Source organism: Gobio gobio, assembly GCF_949357685.1.
Source record: "Gobio gobio genome assembly, chromosome: 8".
Taxonomy (NCBI): Eukaryota; Metazoa; Chordata; class Actinopteri; order Cypriniformes; family Gobionidae; genus Gobio; species Gobio gobio.
Window position 1 is genome coordinate 23079180 of NC_137114.1, and position 17159 is coordinate 23096338.

The following is a 17159-nucleotide window of genomic DNA, read 5'->3' on the forward strand; positions in this document are numbered from 1 at the left end:
ATAATCAGTGCTTACAAGACAGCACAGTCACTTTTTGTGCCATACACAAAGGAAAATAGCTATAGCAGCCAAAACATTTAGTTGTCCTCACATATGGATATGCTCATATAACAGAGCAGACTACCAACCAATGGGGAGAACCATTTTAGTAGGGTAACAACAACACTGCACATTATATCACTGACCTTTAAATCAGCCACCTTTATGGGACAACAAAAGCCCTCTCTACACCGACCCCTAACCCTACCCAATAAATGCTTTTATTATTATTAAACATTTTGTTAGGCACTTTATTTCCACATTTAGAACATTTTCTTATTTTTTATTGAAAGTAAATGCATTTCCAATGTGATTTGTGATGATAAAAGGGATAAGAGCAAGCTCTGCAAAAGGCGGATTCGAACCCGGGTCGATCACATCAAAACCAAGATCCTTATGCCCTACGCTTTAGTGATTGCACCACTGAAGACATTGAAATTCAAGACTTTTTTTATGTTGTTTGGCCCAATTGTTAGGTGGAGCTAGTGCGAATAGCACTTGCCAACAAGGCACACTATTTGCACTTGGTGTGAATAGACACTCCGTAAACAATAACACTAGACAGCCTAAAAGTAACATTTAACCTGAACTGAATCACACTGAAATGGCACTTCGGTGATGACATCATCACACAGGTTCGTCAATTTCAAAGCTATATGCTCAGTTGCTACCACAAAGACTTTGCCGACTAAGTAGAATTTAAGGGTGTCCAACACCCACTTAATGGCCAAAACCTCTTTCTCAGCCATAGAGTACCTTGTTTCTCTTAGAAACAACTTTCTACTTATGTTCTGCACAGGGTGACGAGTTCCCCCTCTCCCTGTAATAATACAGCACCCAAACAGACTTCTGATGCATTAGCTTGCACTGTGAACGACAAGTTGTAATCTGGGCTCTGTAAGACTGGAGCACTACACAAACAGTCCTTCAAGTCTTGAAAAAAACTTTTTGGGGGCTATTCTTCTTTGTCAGGTCAGTAAGTACCACAACTCTACTGGAGAAGTTTGAGATAAATCTCCTGTACCAACCAACCATGCCCAGGAATGAACGAACCCTCTTCTTGGTTGACGGTGGTGGACAAGACAGGATGGCTTGAACCTTGTCTACCTGTGGTCTAATGGAACCTCCTCCCAGCACGTAGCCCAGGTAAGAAACTTCTGACTTGGCAATGTGATATTTTTTAGCATTGGCCACTAAACCAGCACGTTGGAGCATGCTCAGTGCTTTAAGTGGGCTGGTACGCGCCGCCACTTCCAAATATAGTTCTTGAGCGTACCGCCACCTTTCCGTGCGCCCAGAACGTGCTTTTAGCATACCGGTACGCTCATTTGCGAGCAGAGACTACATGACCCATACACCCTTGAATTTTTTCAAAGTGAAAAGCGCATGCGTCGCTTTTGCCGCTGTCAGTAGGCTTGTTTGAGATGCGCCTCGCCTGAAATTCAGCCGAGACTATGTGGCTGCAGTGAGGAGAGGAGTGAAAAAAGTGCAGGCAAGACGGACAGTTCTCTCTTCTCGTAGTGGATCAGACAACTGCGAGATCAAAGGCGGATATCGCGGGATTCACACTCGTGCGCTTTGTTGCTGATGAACTGGATGAGACAATTTAAGTTCTTTTGCTTTTATATGAAAATAAATATGATGAACAAGACACCCAAAGTTTTTGTTATTTATTTCCATTCGTTTATCAATCATTTTTACCTTAATTACATACTAGTTTTTAATAAAAACTTAATAAAAATTGTTGTCATATATATAAAAATAAGTATATAAAAACGTTTTATATACTTTTTTTATATATGACAACAATCACATAACCCACAGAGAGATCGCACTGTCCGAGAGTTTGGGAATATTCAAACATAAAAACATGATATATCAGAGTTTTAAAATCAAACATTTTAAAAAAGAACCATACATCACGGTTGTTTAAACCAATAAGCATTAAGCTGTGTCGTCAGCAAGTCGTTTCCCATCATGCTTTTGCTCAACGCAGTCGGTGGAGAGCAACTGCGCTCGACTGCAGAATCCGACACATCCGCCTTTCGCTCGCGAGAGTTTTTTGACATATGTCAGCATGACATCAGAGCAAGGCGGACCGCCCTCGGACACATTTCTAACCGGCATACATCTTGCACTGATCACCGGTGATTGGTTCTGCGCAGACTTTGCTCATCTCAAACAAGCCTAGTGTCAACAACTCAATGTTGTCCGGAGAGGGTGTGTGAAACGTGCAACCAAAGCTGCTCGGTTAAAATACAAAGCACTTGTGCCGCGGTCGCGGTCACAAGTGGTGACGAGGACGAGAGTGACACTACTTCTACCGATGACAACAGCCGCATGTTGTAGCTATAGTTTCTAACTGTGTTGCTATTTGATTAGAAAAAAGAAAGAAAAAAGTTTACATTGGCCTGCATGGTAGGCCTAATGAGGTGCCGTCAATGGTCTTGCTTTGTAAATAAACCCTTATTGTAACAAATGATATAGTTAAACAATTACAAGAACTATATGTTAGTTCTAAGGATGAAAACAAGTTAGAAAGAGCTTTAAAATACGGACCTTCTTGAATTATTGACTGAACAATCCCCCATAACCACGCCCCCAACAAAGCCCCGCCCCCTCTGGTGAGTACCGGCACTTTATTTTTTCCACTTCAAGCACTGAGCATGCTGAACACTTCAGCCAAATGGTCCCTTCTTTCCAGGTTGCACTGAAGACAACAATGTCGTCCAAGTACGCTGTCGTCACCCCATCCATACCTCTTAGGACTTGGTCCACCAGACTTTGAAAGGTCGCAGCTGCCCTGTGCAATCCAAAGGGCATTACATTAAAATGGTAAAGCCCACTAGGGACACGTAAAGCTGTCACTTCCTTAGCTGCATCAGCCAAAGGAACTTGCGAATAACCTTTGCACAAGTCCAGAGTTGTCAGGTATTTGGCCTTGCCCAGGCGTTCAATCAATTTGTCATCTCTTGACGCATAGGGTATGGGTCAAATGCTGATACCGAGTTGAGTTTTGAGAAGTCCACACAAAATCTTAGTGTGCCATCTTTCTTTGGCTCCAGTACCACTGGGCTGCATCATTCACTGGAAGAAGGCTCGATGACTCCTAAATCCAACATCATCTTTACCTCATCCTTCAATGCCGGAATCAGTCGAGCTGGAACTCTGCAATGAGTTTGTCTAATTGGGTCTGAGGCTAGAAGTCGGATATTATGCTGTATCAAATTTGTCCTTCCTGGCTTGTCCATAAAGAGCCCTTCTGGTATGCGTTTTAGCTCTTTCTGTTGCTTGCTTGTGAGATGATCCACCGCTGGATAAGTGGGTGTATTTCGATCCTTGGGGAAGTACTGCTCCTCGAGCTCTTCTTCCTCCTCCACTGTTCTTGCCTATAGCTGGTCAGACAAAGATCCCTTTCTCTCTTGCCACGGCCATAAGAGGTTGATGTGGAAGACCTGTGACTTTTAATGCCAATCAGGCAAAGTAACCTCATAGTTGGTAGGACCCATCTTCCGTAGCACCTCATATGGCCCTTGCTACTTGGCTAGTAAACTATTGTCAGATGTTGGAATTGGCAGCAAAATTTTCTGGCCTGGGCTCAAAGTCCTTTTCCTTGAGCACTGGTCATACCAGGCTTTTTGTCACTGTTGTGCCTCGGACATGTTAACAAGCACCATCTCTGCCAGTAAGTCCATCTTTTCACTCATCTTGATGACATAGGACAAGATGTTTGCCTGTTCCAAAGGATTGTCTCCTTTCCATGCCTCCTTCAAGTCATACAACGGCCCTCGTATCTGCCGTCCATACAGCAACTCTAAGGGTGAATAGCCCGTTGATGACTGGGGAACCTCACATTAGGCAAAGAAAAGGTAAGGTAACCAGAAGTCCCAATCCGTCCCCATTTCCGACACAAACTTGCAAAGCATGGCTTTCAGCGTTTGGTTAAACCTTTCAACCATACCGTCGGTCTGTGGATGGTAAGGCGTGGTCCGTATGGGGTGTATGCCTAACATGGAGTAGATCTGTTTGATGTGTTTGGATGTAAAATTGGTTCCTTGGTCAGTGATTATCTCTCTGGGAATGCCTACCCGTGAAAAGAGCTGGATGAGGGCATTAACAATTTGTCTGGTCTTAATATTTCTGAGAGGGAATGCCTCTGGATATCTAGTAGCATAATCTGCAACAACTAGAATGTAACGATTCCCTGCCCTACTCCTTTCCAACTGACCCACGATATCCATGGAAATCCGAGTAAAAGGAACATCAATGATGGGAAGACTCACTAAAGGTGCTCTATCGCATCTTTTTGATGGACCCATCAGCTGACATTCTGGACATGACTTGCAAAAGTCTACCACATCCATATAAAGTCTGGGCCAATGAAACCTGCTAGCAATCCTAGCTAACGTATTTTTCTGCCCCAAATGTCCCGACCATGGCACTGAATGGCCTAATTGCAACACTCTCTCTCTCATAGAAACAGGGCCCACCAACCTTTCTCCCTGAGTACTTTGCCAGTACAGCCAGTCATGTTTTATCAGATAGTGCTCTTTCTGAGACAACATTGTCTGGTGGTTTACATTGCTTGCCTTCTCAAAAAAGTTCCTCTGGTTGCAATGTCTTATCTTGTCTCTGTAATTGCACTATATTATGAGGAATTTGCCCCATGTCCCCCATACATGGTTTGGGCAACTGCTCAAGAATTTTTATGCCCGCAACCTTGTTTTGGTGTTTCTTGCATCTTGATTTCTTAGCCTTGGTAACCGCCGCAAAAGGTAAGCTCTGCAAAGCCTGTCTAACACCCTCTTCCTGCTTAGCCTGGGCTCTTGTGACTACCCTAGCTTCAGCTAGCTCTTTATCACACTGTCCCTGTCCAGTTCTACATCATTTAAGCTATGGGACGGTCTAGGAACATAGCAAAGTCTGGTATTAGTCACATTTTGCAGCGGGCAATCAAATTTTTTATGTCCTTGCTGCCCACATCTATGACATCCTAGGATAGGTCTGTTTTTTTGTTGTTTAAATGCTGTTTAATGACTACCTGTATTACCAGCAGTTTTAACTTGGGAAGTATGAGTGTATGTGATAGAGTTACTAAGACCACTGCCAAAGACATCCACAGACTTACCAATTGTGCTGTTATTGTTGCTCCTCCAACGCCCCGTTGGATACACTGATCGTCTTGCAGCCATGAAAGTTTCTGCCATCTCTGCCGCCTGTTTTGATGTCGTGGGGTTGTTTTGCTTTACCCACATTCTTGTTTTAGAATGAAGGAGTTTTAGAAACTGTTCCAAGATGATCTGGTCACCAATCTCTTCCTTAGTTCAAAGTCTGGGATTAATCCACTTCTTGTACAAGTCCTTCAGCCTTACCTTACCTTACCCTCAGCTGATTCTCCATCATCACCATCTGCGCTTACCTCCACTCTTGCTTATTGGTCTGGATCCAACACCTCTGCATTGGGCTTTACGATCCTTGGCTCTAAGGCCACTTAAAATTACCACCAATCTTTGTCGACCAGCCTCCTAATGGCCTGGAAACACCGCTGCCACCATAAGTCACCTTGGCCAGTCTTAGGGCTGCCCACAGACAGGCACTGAAGTACGAGGGGCAGAGAAGAGCCAGGAAGGCATGGCACAACAAGATGGTTTATAGTGCAAAAATATATAATTTATTAACAATAATAGTGCCAACATGCAAAGTTCAACTTAAAAGAAAAAGAAATACAAAACAAATTAAAAAATAATACATCATCAGTGCTTACAAGACAGCACAGTCACTTTGTGTGCCATACACAAAGGAAAATAGCTATAGCAGCCAAAACATTTAGCTGTCCTCACATATAGATATGCTCTAGTAACACAGCAGACTACCAACCTATGGGGAGAACCATTTTAGTAGGGTAACATAACAACACTGCACATTATATCACTGACCTTTAAATCAGCCACTTCCTTTCCTCTTCAAATAAACACACTGAGCACAGTATTAACCAAAATAATCTTAATAATCACAAATCACAAACATTCATTAAACAAGTAAACATCAAACGTTCAACATATGCCACCCCTGTTTGTGTAAAAATGGTATGACCACTGTTATCATAAGTGCGTTCTGTGTTACGCACGCTACCGGAACGACCAAGAGACAGCGGATACAACAGGTAAGCACAGAACACCACAACAGTAAAACGCTGCATCTTATGTTATTAAATGACCAATAAACACAGTAATATCTATAAAACTCCTTGTGATTTTTGCACTTCAGCACCAGATAACAGAAAACAGTTAACAATAAAGAGGAAAAGAAATTAAACCCACATGATGTCAATGAATATACGTCCTTCGAAATTGTTAATGTCCATATTTAAGCTTAGACAGCATTTATCGGTAGACAGACACTCTGAGTAGTATAATGAAACTTTACCAATAACCCATGAGCTTAAACAATAACACTAGACAGCCTAAAAGTAACATTTTACCTGAACTGAAGCGCATTGAAATGAAGTCATTGCACGGGTTCGTCATCACAACCACTGGTTCCCTTTCGAGGGAACTCGCACTGCATCGAAACGACGCTTTGGGGATGCTCCCTTAGCATCAGCGAATCTGAAACCAGAATGCCAACTAGGCCAATCCGATTGGCGTGCGTAATGACGTCATCGTGACGGCATACCCGGAAGTATAAAAGGGGAGCTGGAACGTAATGGCGGTAGTTATTAATCTTCAGCAAGCGCTATCTGTTAAACTGTCTGTCTATTTACTGTTGTATGTCAGTGAGAGTGTGTGACAAAAGAAATATGGAAAGTGAGAGAGTGAGAGAATTCAAGCAGTGTGTGCATCCGTGTCCCAGGTTTATGACGGGCTCGGATACACACCTGCTTTGTGTGCACTGCCTGGGCGTCCAGCATGCCCAAGCGGCTCTCGAGGGAGCCGCTTGTGAGCACTGCGAGAAATTGACGCTCAGGGTGCTCCGCTCTCGGCTGGCTGCGTTTGATGAGGCCGGCCAGCCTCGTGAGCCCCGTGGTTCTGGACCCGCAGTCGCTGAGGCGGCTCGGCGTCGCAGATCATGGGGCTCACAGCGGGATTTGTCAGAGGGTTTCGGGACTGCTGCGGCACTTTCCCGATCCTCCTCTGACAGTTCCGAAGATCTTCCTCCCCGTGTGGAAGCCCGCTCTGCGGTTTCTTCCCCCGGGGTGGGAGGTCCGGTGCTTGTTCTCTCCGGTTCCGAGGAGCCGGAGGAAATAGGCACCGAGGCGGGGGATGAAGCAGGAATTGTTTCATCGCTTCACCCACCCGCCCAAGAGGAGCTGGTCGAGGTGTTGACCCGGGCTGTGGCTAAATTAAATATAAGTTGGCCACAAGAGGCTCCGGAAATCCAGCCACCCAGCAAGCTGGATGACCGGTTCCTCTCACACCGGGTTCAAACACCTCGCCGGGGCCTGCCTTTTTTCCCGGATCTACACACCGAGGTGTGTAGATCATGGAAACGGCCCTATTCCTCGCGTGTTTCCAATCCTCCAGTGTTGGATTATTCTAACGTTCTGGGGGCACGCGAGGCGGGCTATGGGGCGATGACTCGGGTGGAGGAGGCTCTCGCGAGCTACCTTTCACCTGATTCTGCATCGTCCCTTAAGGCTCCGGTTTTGCCCACCAAACCCTGTCGGGATACCTCAACTTTGGTGGGCAAAGCATATATGGCGGCTGGTCGGGCTGGTGGTTCCCTGCACACATTATCCATTCTGCAGGCCTACCAGGCCGACCTCCTTAAAGAGTTGGACGAGGGAGATGGTCCCTCTCCGGAGGACATTCTGGAACTGAGGAAGGCTGCAGATTTGTCTCTCCGCGTCCCCAAGGAGACGGCCCGCGCTATCGGCCGCTCCATGGCTTCCATGGTGACTGTGGAGAGACATCTCTGGCTGAATCTGTCGGGGATAAAGGAGAAGGATAGATCTTTTCTCCTGGACTCCCCGATCTCGCCTTCTGGGTTGTTTGGAGACGCGGTTAACACCGTCGTTTCCAGACACCAGGAGGCGAAGAAACAGTCGGCAGCCTTCCACCAGTATCTCCCTCGACGCTCTAAACCTGGGAAGGATGGCCCTAGCGGGCAGCCTCAGACGTCATCCAGCTCCTCGCACCGGAAGGTGCAAAAGGAGAGCGTCGCATCTAGCGCCCCTCCCCCGGGAGCCTGGCAACAGGGGCGGCGCTCTCAGCAGCAGTCTTCCGCTCCTAAGGGCGATCTACGGAACGTCCTTCAGGCGCGGAAGGCTGCTGGGAAGAAGTCCTAGCTGCGGCAGGGCTTCTAAGAGCGGTCCCTCCCGTGGAGAAACAACCGAGGTTGTTTCCTCCACGGCGCTCTGGGGAAATCGATGTGGTAATCCCGCCGTCTATGACGCTTCGGGCCACATCGGTTTCCCGCGAACGCATGCTGCACCAGCCACCTCTGGAAAGACCTGCGGCTGGGCAGCTCGCGCGTCCGCACACGGAGAACCGTTCCCAGCTACTTCCTGCCGGTCAGCCGCTTCAGGAGGTTGGGAACGGGAACCGTGTAACACCCGACGCCAGCCTCGAGAGCTGCCAACTTATCTCGGCGCATGGAAATGCCTTCCGAATATTTCTACATGGGTCCTGCGTACTGTAGAAAAGGGGTACAAACTGCAGTTCAGTTTTCCTCCTCCACAATTCAGGGGGTTATACTGGACAGCAGTGATACCCGAGCAGGTTCGGGTAATGGAACTGGAAGTAAAAACTCTTTTAGCGAAGGAAGCCATAGAGCGTGTTCCTCCACTGGAAAGAGAGTCCGGGTTCTACAGCCGGTACTTTATAGTTCCCAAAAAGGATGGAGGGTTGCGTCCGATTATAGATCTGAGGGTTTTGAATCTGTCTCTAAGGAGCTTCAGATTCAAAATGCTCACCATTCCCATGATCGTGAGTCAGATCCAGTCCGAGGACTGGTTCGTCACGATAGATCTGAAGGACGCGTATTTTCATATCTCCATCCTCCCATGTCAGAGGAAGTACCTGAGGTTCGCTTTCGGGGGCAAAGCGTACCAATATCGAGTGCTTCCCTTTGGCCTAGCCCTCTCCCCACGCATGTGCATGGATGCAGCTCTGGCTCCAATGAGACTTCAGGGCATCCGTGTGCTGAATTATATCGACAACTGGCTCATACTGGCCCAGTCGTACGAAGTGGCGGTTCGGCATCGAGATGTCGTTCTGAACCACATAAAGTGCTTGGGGCTGAGACTCAACACGAAAAAGAGCGTGTTGACGCCGTCCCAGAGGACAACGTTCCTCGGGTCGTGTGGGACTCGACGACGATGCGGGCACAATTGTCTCCCGCGCGATTCGAGACCATACGGGCGATGGTCTCAGGAATAAGGCTAGGCCACAACATCACTGTGAAGCACTTTCAGAGAGTGCTGGGGCACATGGCAGCAGCGTCCAGCGTAATACCTTTTGGCCTGCTGTACATGAGACCCCTCCAGTGGTGGCTGAAAACCAAGGGGTTTTCCCCCAGAGGGAATCCTTTCCGTATGATCAGGGTAACGCGCAATTGCCTTCGTTCCCTAGTCATATGGAAGAAACCTTGGTTTCTGTCCCAAGGGCCAGTGTTGGGAGCGTCCTGTTGCCGGAAATCCGTTTCAACAGACGCCTCCCTCACTGGCTGGGGCGCGGTCATGGACGGCCGCTTTGCGAGGGGCCCATGGGAGGGCCGTCGTTCCTCCTGGCACATAAATTGCCTGGAGATGATGGCGGTCTACAAGGCTCTCAGGAGCTTTCTCCCGCACCTCCGCGGACAGCAGTTTTCCCTCATGCATCCAGCTCCGCTGGGGCTGGATGCCATGGTTCAGACGTGGCCGAGGCTGCGTCTGTACGCATTTCCCCCGATTGCTCTGCTCCCGGGAGTCCTGGAAAGGGTCCGTCAACAGGGGGTCAGTCTACTTCTGGTAGCACCCCGTTGGCCGACTCGAGTTTGGTTCTCGGATATCATAGCTCTGCTAGCAGGTCAGCCGTGGGAGATTCCTCTGAGGAGGGATCTCCTATCTCAGGCGGCGGGTACGATATTTTACCCCCGCCCGGAGATTTGGAACCTATGGGTCTGGCCCCTGAGGGGACCAGGTACATAGAGGCTGGCCTATCGACGGAGGTGATAGAGACCTTACTCAGTTCCAGGGCTCCGTCTACGAGGAGACTGTACAGCCTCAAGTGGAATGTATTTTCCACTTGGTGCAGAGAGCGTGAGGTGGACCCAGTTAACTGCCCAGTGGCTTCAGTGTTGGAGTTCCTCCAAGATCGCTTCTCTGCAGGGCTTACTCCGTCCACACTCAAGGTGTACGTGGCTGCCATTGCGGCTTTCCACACTCCTATGGGTGATGGGCCTCTGGGTAGGCACCAGCTGGTTGTACAATTCCTCCGTGGGGCTCGGAGGATGAGGCCTGCGGCTCGGTCCAGAGTTCCAACCTGGGACCTGGCAGTGGTTCTCGAAGGATTGGATGAGGCCCCCTTCGAACCATTGGAGTCGGCTGGACCAAAAAATCTGACCCTTAAGGTGGCTTTTCTCCTTGCCATTACCTCTCTTAGGAGAGTGGGAGATCTCCAGGCCTTGGTGGTAACGCCGACCTGCCTGGAGTTTGCCCCGGGAGGAGTAAAGGCCATCTTACACCCTAGGCCGGGCTACGTGCCTAAGGTGCCTTCCAGGGTGGTCAGGTCATTGGTCCTGCAGGCATTTCATCCTCCGCCTCATGTGACGGCGGAAGAGGGGAGGCTTCACCTACTCTGCCCGGTTAGGGCGCTCAGAGTTTATTTGGCGAAGTCTGCACAGTGGAGGAGATCACAACAACTGTTGGTGTGTTTTGGTTCACCTAAGAAGGGATTTCCTGCGTCTACCCAGACAATCAGTAAATGGATTGTCCAGGCGATTACCATGGCCTACCAGGTGCGCAGTTTGCCTTCACCTGTGGCCGTGAGGGCTCATTCCACCAGAGGCATGGCCTCTTCGGTGGCCCTTCTTTCTGGGGTCCCCTTGCAGGATATCTGCGAGGCGGCCGGGTGGGCTACCCCACACACTTTCATCAGGTTCTATAGCCTGGATCTCCCTACGACGCCTGGTGCGAGGGTGCTCCAGTCCTAGCTGTGCCCGGTTTCCGGCTTCACACTAGGGCAGGTGCTACCCTTCGGTGTGGCCTAGTGGGTACTCGTTCCCCAAAGCGTCGTTTCGATGCAGTGCGAGTTCCCTCGAAAGGGAACTGCTCGGGTTATGTATATAACCCTTGTTCCCTGAGAAGGGGAACGAGCACTGCATCCCGACGCCACACCTCGGCGCGCCTGGAGCGCATGCTTCAGAGCAATTACTACCGCCATTACGTTCCAGCTCCCCTTTTATACTTCCGGGTATGCCGTCACGATGACGTCATCACGCACGCCAATCGGATTGGCCTAGTTGGCATTCTGGTTTCAGATTCGCTGATGCTAAGGGAGCATCCCCAAAGCGTCGTTTCGATGCAGTGCTCGTTCCCCTTCTCAGGGAACAAGGATTATCTACATAACCCGAGCAGTTTTGTTGCATCATATCAGTAGGAGCTCATTTACTGAAGGCACGAGATGTGCCCAAGCAGATACCCATCATTGAAATGGAATCACTTAATCAAGAAATGCATAAAATCCATGGCTTAAAGGAATGCCGGGAGTTTAACCGGCTCTCTGCATGAACATGCATCGTTACGGATGAACTCCAAAAGTAAAAAATATGACAGCGACAAGCATGGGTTCATGGCCTCACATGAACCCTTTAAGATCATAGACATGTCTTTGAAAGGTAAGGTGGATAATGCATAATGGGAACGTAATGCTTCCTTTGACAACAACAGAAATTGATGAATGGGTGTTTCTTAAATGAGCAATATCATGTCACATGAGTTTTTTTATTTTATTTTCTTCCTTTCATCAAAACGGCCTAGGATTTTTTTTTTCTTTTTTCTGTGACTTCATTACTTCATATTTAAACTTAGTTGTTTTAAAAATTGTGTTGTTTTAATCACAGACTTTCGATCTTAAATTATGAAAATCATATGTACAATTTTTTATGAATAAATTGTATGATAATTTATCTTATCAAAAGTTTGCTTTTGTTTACCAATGAGACAACAGTGTGTGTGAAAAGCATGCTTTAGATTAAATATTAAATTAAATAAAACAGAATATGTAATTATGAATTAATTGTATTTAGTATACATACAGTGCATGAAGTTAAAGGGATAGTTCACCCAAAAATGAAAATTACCCCATGATTTACTCTCAAGCCACTCTAGGTGTTCATAGGCCAGCAGCCATTTCACCCTGTAGCCCAAGACTGTTCCCTTTCAAAAGGGAACTCGCGCTGCGTCAGCTTGATGCTACAAAGAACGCCTCCAGCGTGACAGGTGTCTGAATTACAATCGAATCACATCAGTCCTACTGACCGGCGACAGCCGATGATGTCATCAAGGTGCGACCAGGAAGTATAAAAGGGTGCCTTTGCCAACATGACACCGCTTCTTCGTCTTGTCTGGTGTTGCAAAGAAAGAGAATCACGTTAGAAGGATGAAGTGCATACAGAAGATGCGGTACTTTAGGAAGTGCGCTGATCCGTGTCCCAGGTATCTGACGCCTGAGGACACGTACAATCTCTATGTGTACTGCCTGGGGGAAGAGCACGCACGGGAGGTTCTCGAGGGAGCCTCTTGCGCGAACTGTGAGCGTTTCTCCATCCGAACGCTCCGCTCTCGCCTGGCCCTCTTCTCGAGGGAAGAGGGGCCAGCTTCTGGGGACGGTCCCGCTCACGCCGAGGCTGAGCGGCGACGAAGGCCCTGGGGTTCCCAGACGGACTTGGCTCGTCGTCTGGAGGAGGGTGTAGTCCTCACAGACGACCAGCCAGGTCGCGAGGGGCGGCTGACGGGGGAGGAGTCGGATTTCTCTTCCTCGTCAGCCGATGCTCTTCCATTCGAGCAGAGGATGGCTGGGCAGGGTGGTGATGAATCGGTTGAGGCCGAACCCTCTCAGCCATCTTGCCCCGTGTATGCAGAGTTGATGGAGGTTATGGAGCGCGCCACCAACAGGCTGGAGGTACAGTGGCGGCGTGCTAGGAGAGAACCCGAGCGTCCCGGTCGCCTGGATGATCGCTTTCTCTCCGGCCATAACCCCTCACCTCTGGGGAGCCTTCCATTCCTCCTGGAAGAACCCATACTCTCGTGGAAACTTCGCTGATGTCGAGGGATTGGCCGAGTCTGGGTATGTGTCGATGCCTCCTATTGATGAGACGTTTGCGGACTATTTCGCATCAGGGAGGCCATCGACACTTAGAGCTCCCACCCTGCCGTCTAAAGCGCTGAAAAACACCTCTCGTTTAAACGGCAGGGCTTACACGTCAGCAGGTCAGGCCGCTGCAGCACTGCACACCACCGCGGTGCTGCAGGCATACCAGGCCGACTTGCTGAAGGATCTCGACCAGGGGGAAGGCCTACCCCCTGACACGATGGCTGAGCTCCGCCTCACCACAGACCTGGCTCTTCGTGCTTCCAAGCAGACAGCAGTCACCATCGGGCGTGCGATGGCAGCTATGGTTGCTACGGAGAGACATCTTTGGCTGAACCTTGCGGACATCGGGGCGAAAGAGAAAGCCTTTCTCCTCGATGCCCCGGTTTCGCCCTCTGAGCTCTTTGGCACCTCCGTTGAGGCGGTGGTGGAAAGATTCAGAGGCAAAGGCGCGCTCAGCGGCATTCAAATCATGCATTCCGCGGAGATCCGGGGCCGTGCCCAGGCAGGCAGCAGGCCCTGGTCCGTCGTGGCCCAAGGACCAGCGACAGGACCAGTGAGCCAGTGTCGCCTCTCGTGCGCCCCCTCAGTGGCGGAGTAGGGCGCAGAAGAGGCGGGACTCCCGCACTAGGGGCCCTATCTTGCACCCAGCGCAATTGACTTTGTACACCGACGCATGTGTCATTCCTATTTTGCACCCGCGCAAAGCGCGCTTTTCCCTACACAGAAGCACGTCGCTAAACTAGTGAATGAACTTGCGCTACCTGGGCGGTTCAGCGCAAAAAAGGAGGCGTGTTCCGGCGCAAACAATCCCTGGTGCTATTTTGCTGTTCCATTAAACAATTACGCCACTGACCAGAAAAAACCTAGTCTAAAGTCAGTGGCGCGTTGCGCGTTGTTCATTATGCTATTTTAAGGGCGCATGCTTGACCATAATGTATAGCGTGCACAACGCGCATACACTTTGCTCATGTAATCTACACAGATGCAACAGTTATTTTTGCAAATCATAAATTGTTACACTAAAAAAATATTAACACATGAGATGACGGAAATCATTGTGGTGTGCCACGAAGATGTGAAAAAATAGGCATAAATCTAGCTTACAAATGATTCAGGCTAATTGTAATAATTAAGGATAAGACCTGTTTGCCCAATAGTGGCAAGACATATATGTATATAAGGACATCTGACAAATTGGTTTGTCCGTCAAGAACCAGGAACAAAAATCGACTGAAAAACTGAAAAAACTGAAAGACTGAAAAAAAAAAGACTGTGAAATCACCTTTACCATAATGTACAACATTACAACTTCACTTCTCTGTCTTTCACTGCTCTTACAAGAACATCAGTCTCCTCGGCTGTGAACCGCTCCTGGCGTGCGCCTGGTAAATACGCCATAATAATAGCAATCCATAATGGAACTTGCGCACCTGCTTTTAAAGGGAATGTTGGATGACGCTCGGATTGGTTTATTCACGTTACGCCCAAACCACACCTATGAATAATGAAGCTACTTCAGACCAACCCATTTTAGATTTGCGCCGGGCGCAAGAGCCATTTATCCCGCCGGGAAAATAGCAACAGCGCCGAGACCCGCCCACAAAGTTACTTGCGCTTCGCGTTTTGACACTTGCGTTTCAGATCGTTAAAATAGGGCCCTAGGAGTCGGAAGGATGCTGGGGCGCAAGGCTGGTTCCAGCGAAGAAGACCACGCTGGGACAGGTCTCCTCCCCCAAGGGCGCGTTGAGACTAGTGAGGCGTCCTTCTCCTAGTTTTTCTCCCCAGGCGCTTTTTACACCAGGCCGGGCGGGCTCATGATGAGCGGAGAAAGAGATATGTCAGACTCTGACGGCCTGCCTGGCTTGGCTTGTGAGTGCGACCCCCTCAGCCCTGTGGTAGTAGTACACCTAAGCATTCATGTGGGAATAAAGCTTGTGGGTCGATATCATGGTGAGCCGCAGGCGAGCGGGTAAGTCCCCTATATATGGGAAATTATTACATATTTTCTGACTTATGCTCCCTGTTGAGGGCTTCGGGGATCGCTGGATATATGTTCTGTCCGTGTGAACAGAGGACCTTTTAGATGGCCCTTTCTGAGCTTCAATCAGATGCTAATCAGCCAGGACAGTTCCCTCACCCTTCAGTCCTCAACGGCCGGGGGGATGACTCTAATACACACTCTAACACAAACACACACACACACACACACACACACACACACACACACACACACACACACACACACACACACACACACACACACACACACACACACACACACACACACACACACACACACACACACACACACACACACACACACACACACAAGCATTCCCCTCTATTTAGCCTTTAATTAAACTATCCCAGAAATTACATATATGATGATTTCTTAAGTGTATGCATGCTCCCTATTTTTCTTATGCTTGCGTGATGTAAAAGCTATCTTAAACGCTCCAAATTGCTCTGTATAGAAGATGCACTGCCTTCATGTCTGTAAACCAAGGCATGTCTGATGTCTAAATGTTCCTTTTTCTGTGTCTTAGTCAATGGTACAAAGTATATGATTATGAGATGTACTGCTAGTAGGTTTTAGTCCTGTGGAGTGAAACTTTACTAGTTCTGGCTTCCAGCCAGAACATTCCATTGAGTAATAAAGTCCGAACAAAGAAACTCTCTCCTGCCTGAAATTCACACCAACGATTGGTCGCCGCAGGGAAGTGGGCGTAGTTTAATGGACCTCAAAAGACAGTAACATGAGCATATCGGGGCTCAGTCAACTTGCAAGGACCCCGACGAGACAAAATTTCCTTTTCCTCCCATCTCATCAGCGCGGCTCGCGGGCTTCGACCTGCGAGCCGGCGCGGTCCAGCCAAGCTGTTGTTTCCTTTGAAGATCGACGTGCTCCGCGACGCAGTCAGCGGCGCGTTCCACCAGACGAGGAACTTAGCTGGACGAGATGAACTTTCCCTTCCAAGACGCTCCCTTCCCAAACACCTTTAAAAGTCCCGCGGACCAACGAAGAACTGGAAGAACCAAACGGAGAGAGCGCTTCAGCGCACGAACACTCTGAGAAACGACAACGCACGCATCTTGCTTTACACAACACCAAGAAACCATGCAAGTATCCATCCTACCGAAATTTAGATGCGTTTTAAGATTGTACCCCTGTTTAAGGTGATATGGTTCTTGCTGGCTCCAGTGGTTATTTCACGAGTTCACACTTACAAATAAGTCAGATAGAAAGAATGGTATGCGTATTTGGCGTGCTGTCCGATGAGAGGGCTCCGAGCTCGGTATTTGGCCCGAACCCAGAGTACTCCCCCCGTATGTCTGGTTTAGGAAGTAACCAGGTGAGTGTGAGGAAGATGGGGTGGTGGAGGGATGCTGCAAAACTTGTCGAGAAACATTGGTGAGTTGACTGGGTATTTATATGATCCTCCACTTGTGCTGATTGGGTAGACATGTTGATTACTGATTGCTGACAGCTGGTTGGAATGACATGATGATTAGATAGATCATTTGAACGTGCTCCTCCCGAACTTTGTTACTGAAACATCATGTCTGGAAAGTTGTCGGATCGGACACGATCAAACCCTTCTTCCTTTCCCTTCTCCCCTTCCCTCCTCCTCATCCTTTCCCTTCTCCTCTTTCCACTATTCTGTAAATACATGTATTCTTTATTTAGTCATATGTAATCGTAGTATTAATCTTTATTAAAACCATGATATCCACGTTTTGATTGTCATTGTTTTGCTCACAGAACACGAGTCCCTTTAATGTCAGATCTAAGCTACGAGCTCTTATAAGCATCGTTGAATGCTT

At 48.5% G+C, this 17159-nt stretch overlaps 1 protein-coding gene across 1 annotated transcript in view; it reads right to left on the reverse strand.

Annotated features, from left to right (window-relative positions):
• Positions 1-17159, reverse strand: part of col4a3 (collagen, type IV, alpha 3) — a 67329-nt gene that overhangs the window by 32318 nt on the left and 17852 nt on the right. The window lies entirely within an intron of this gene.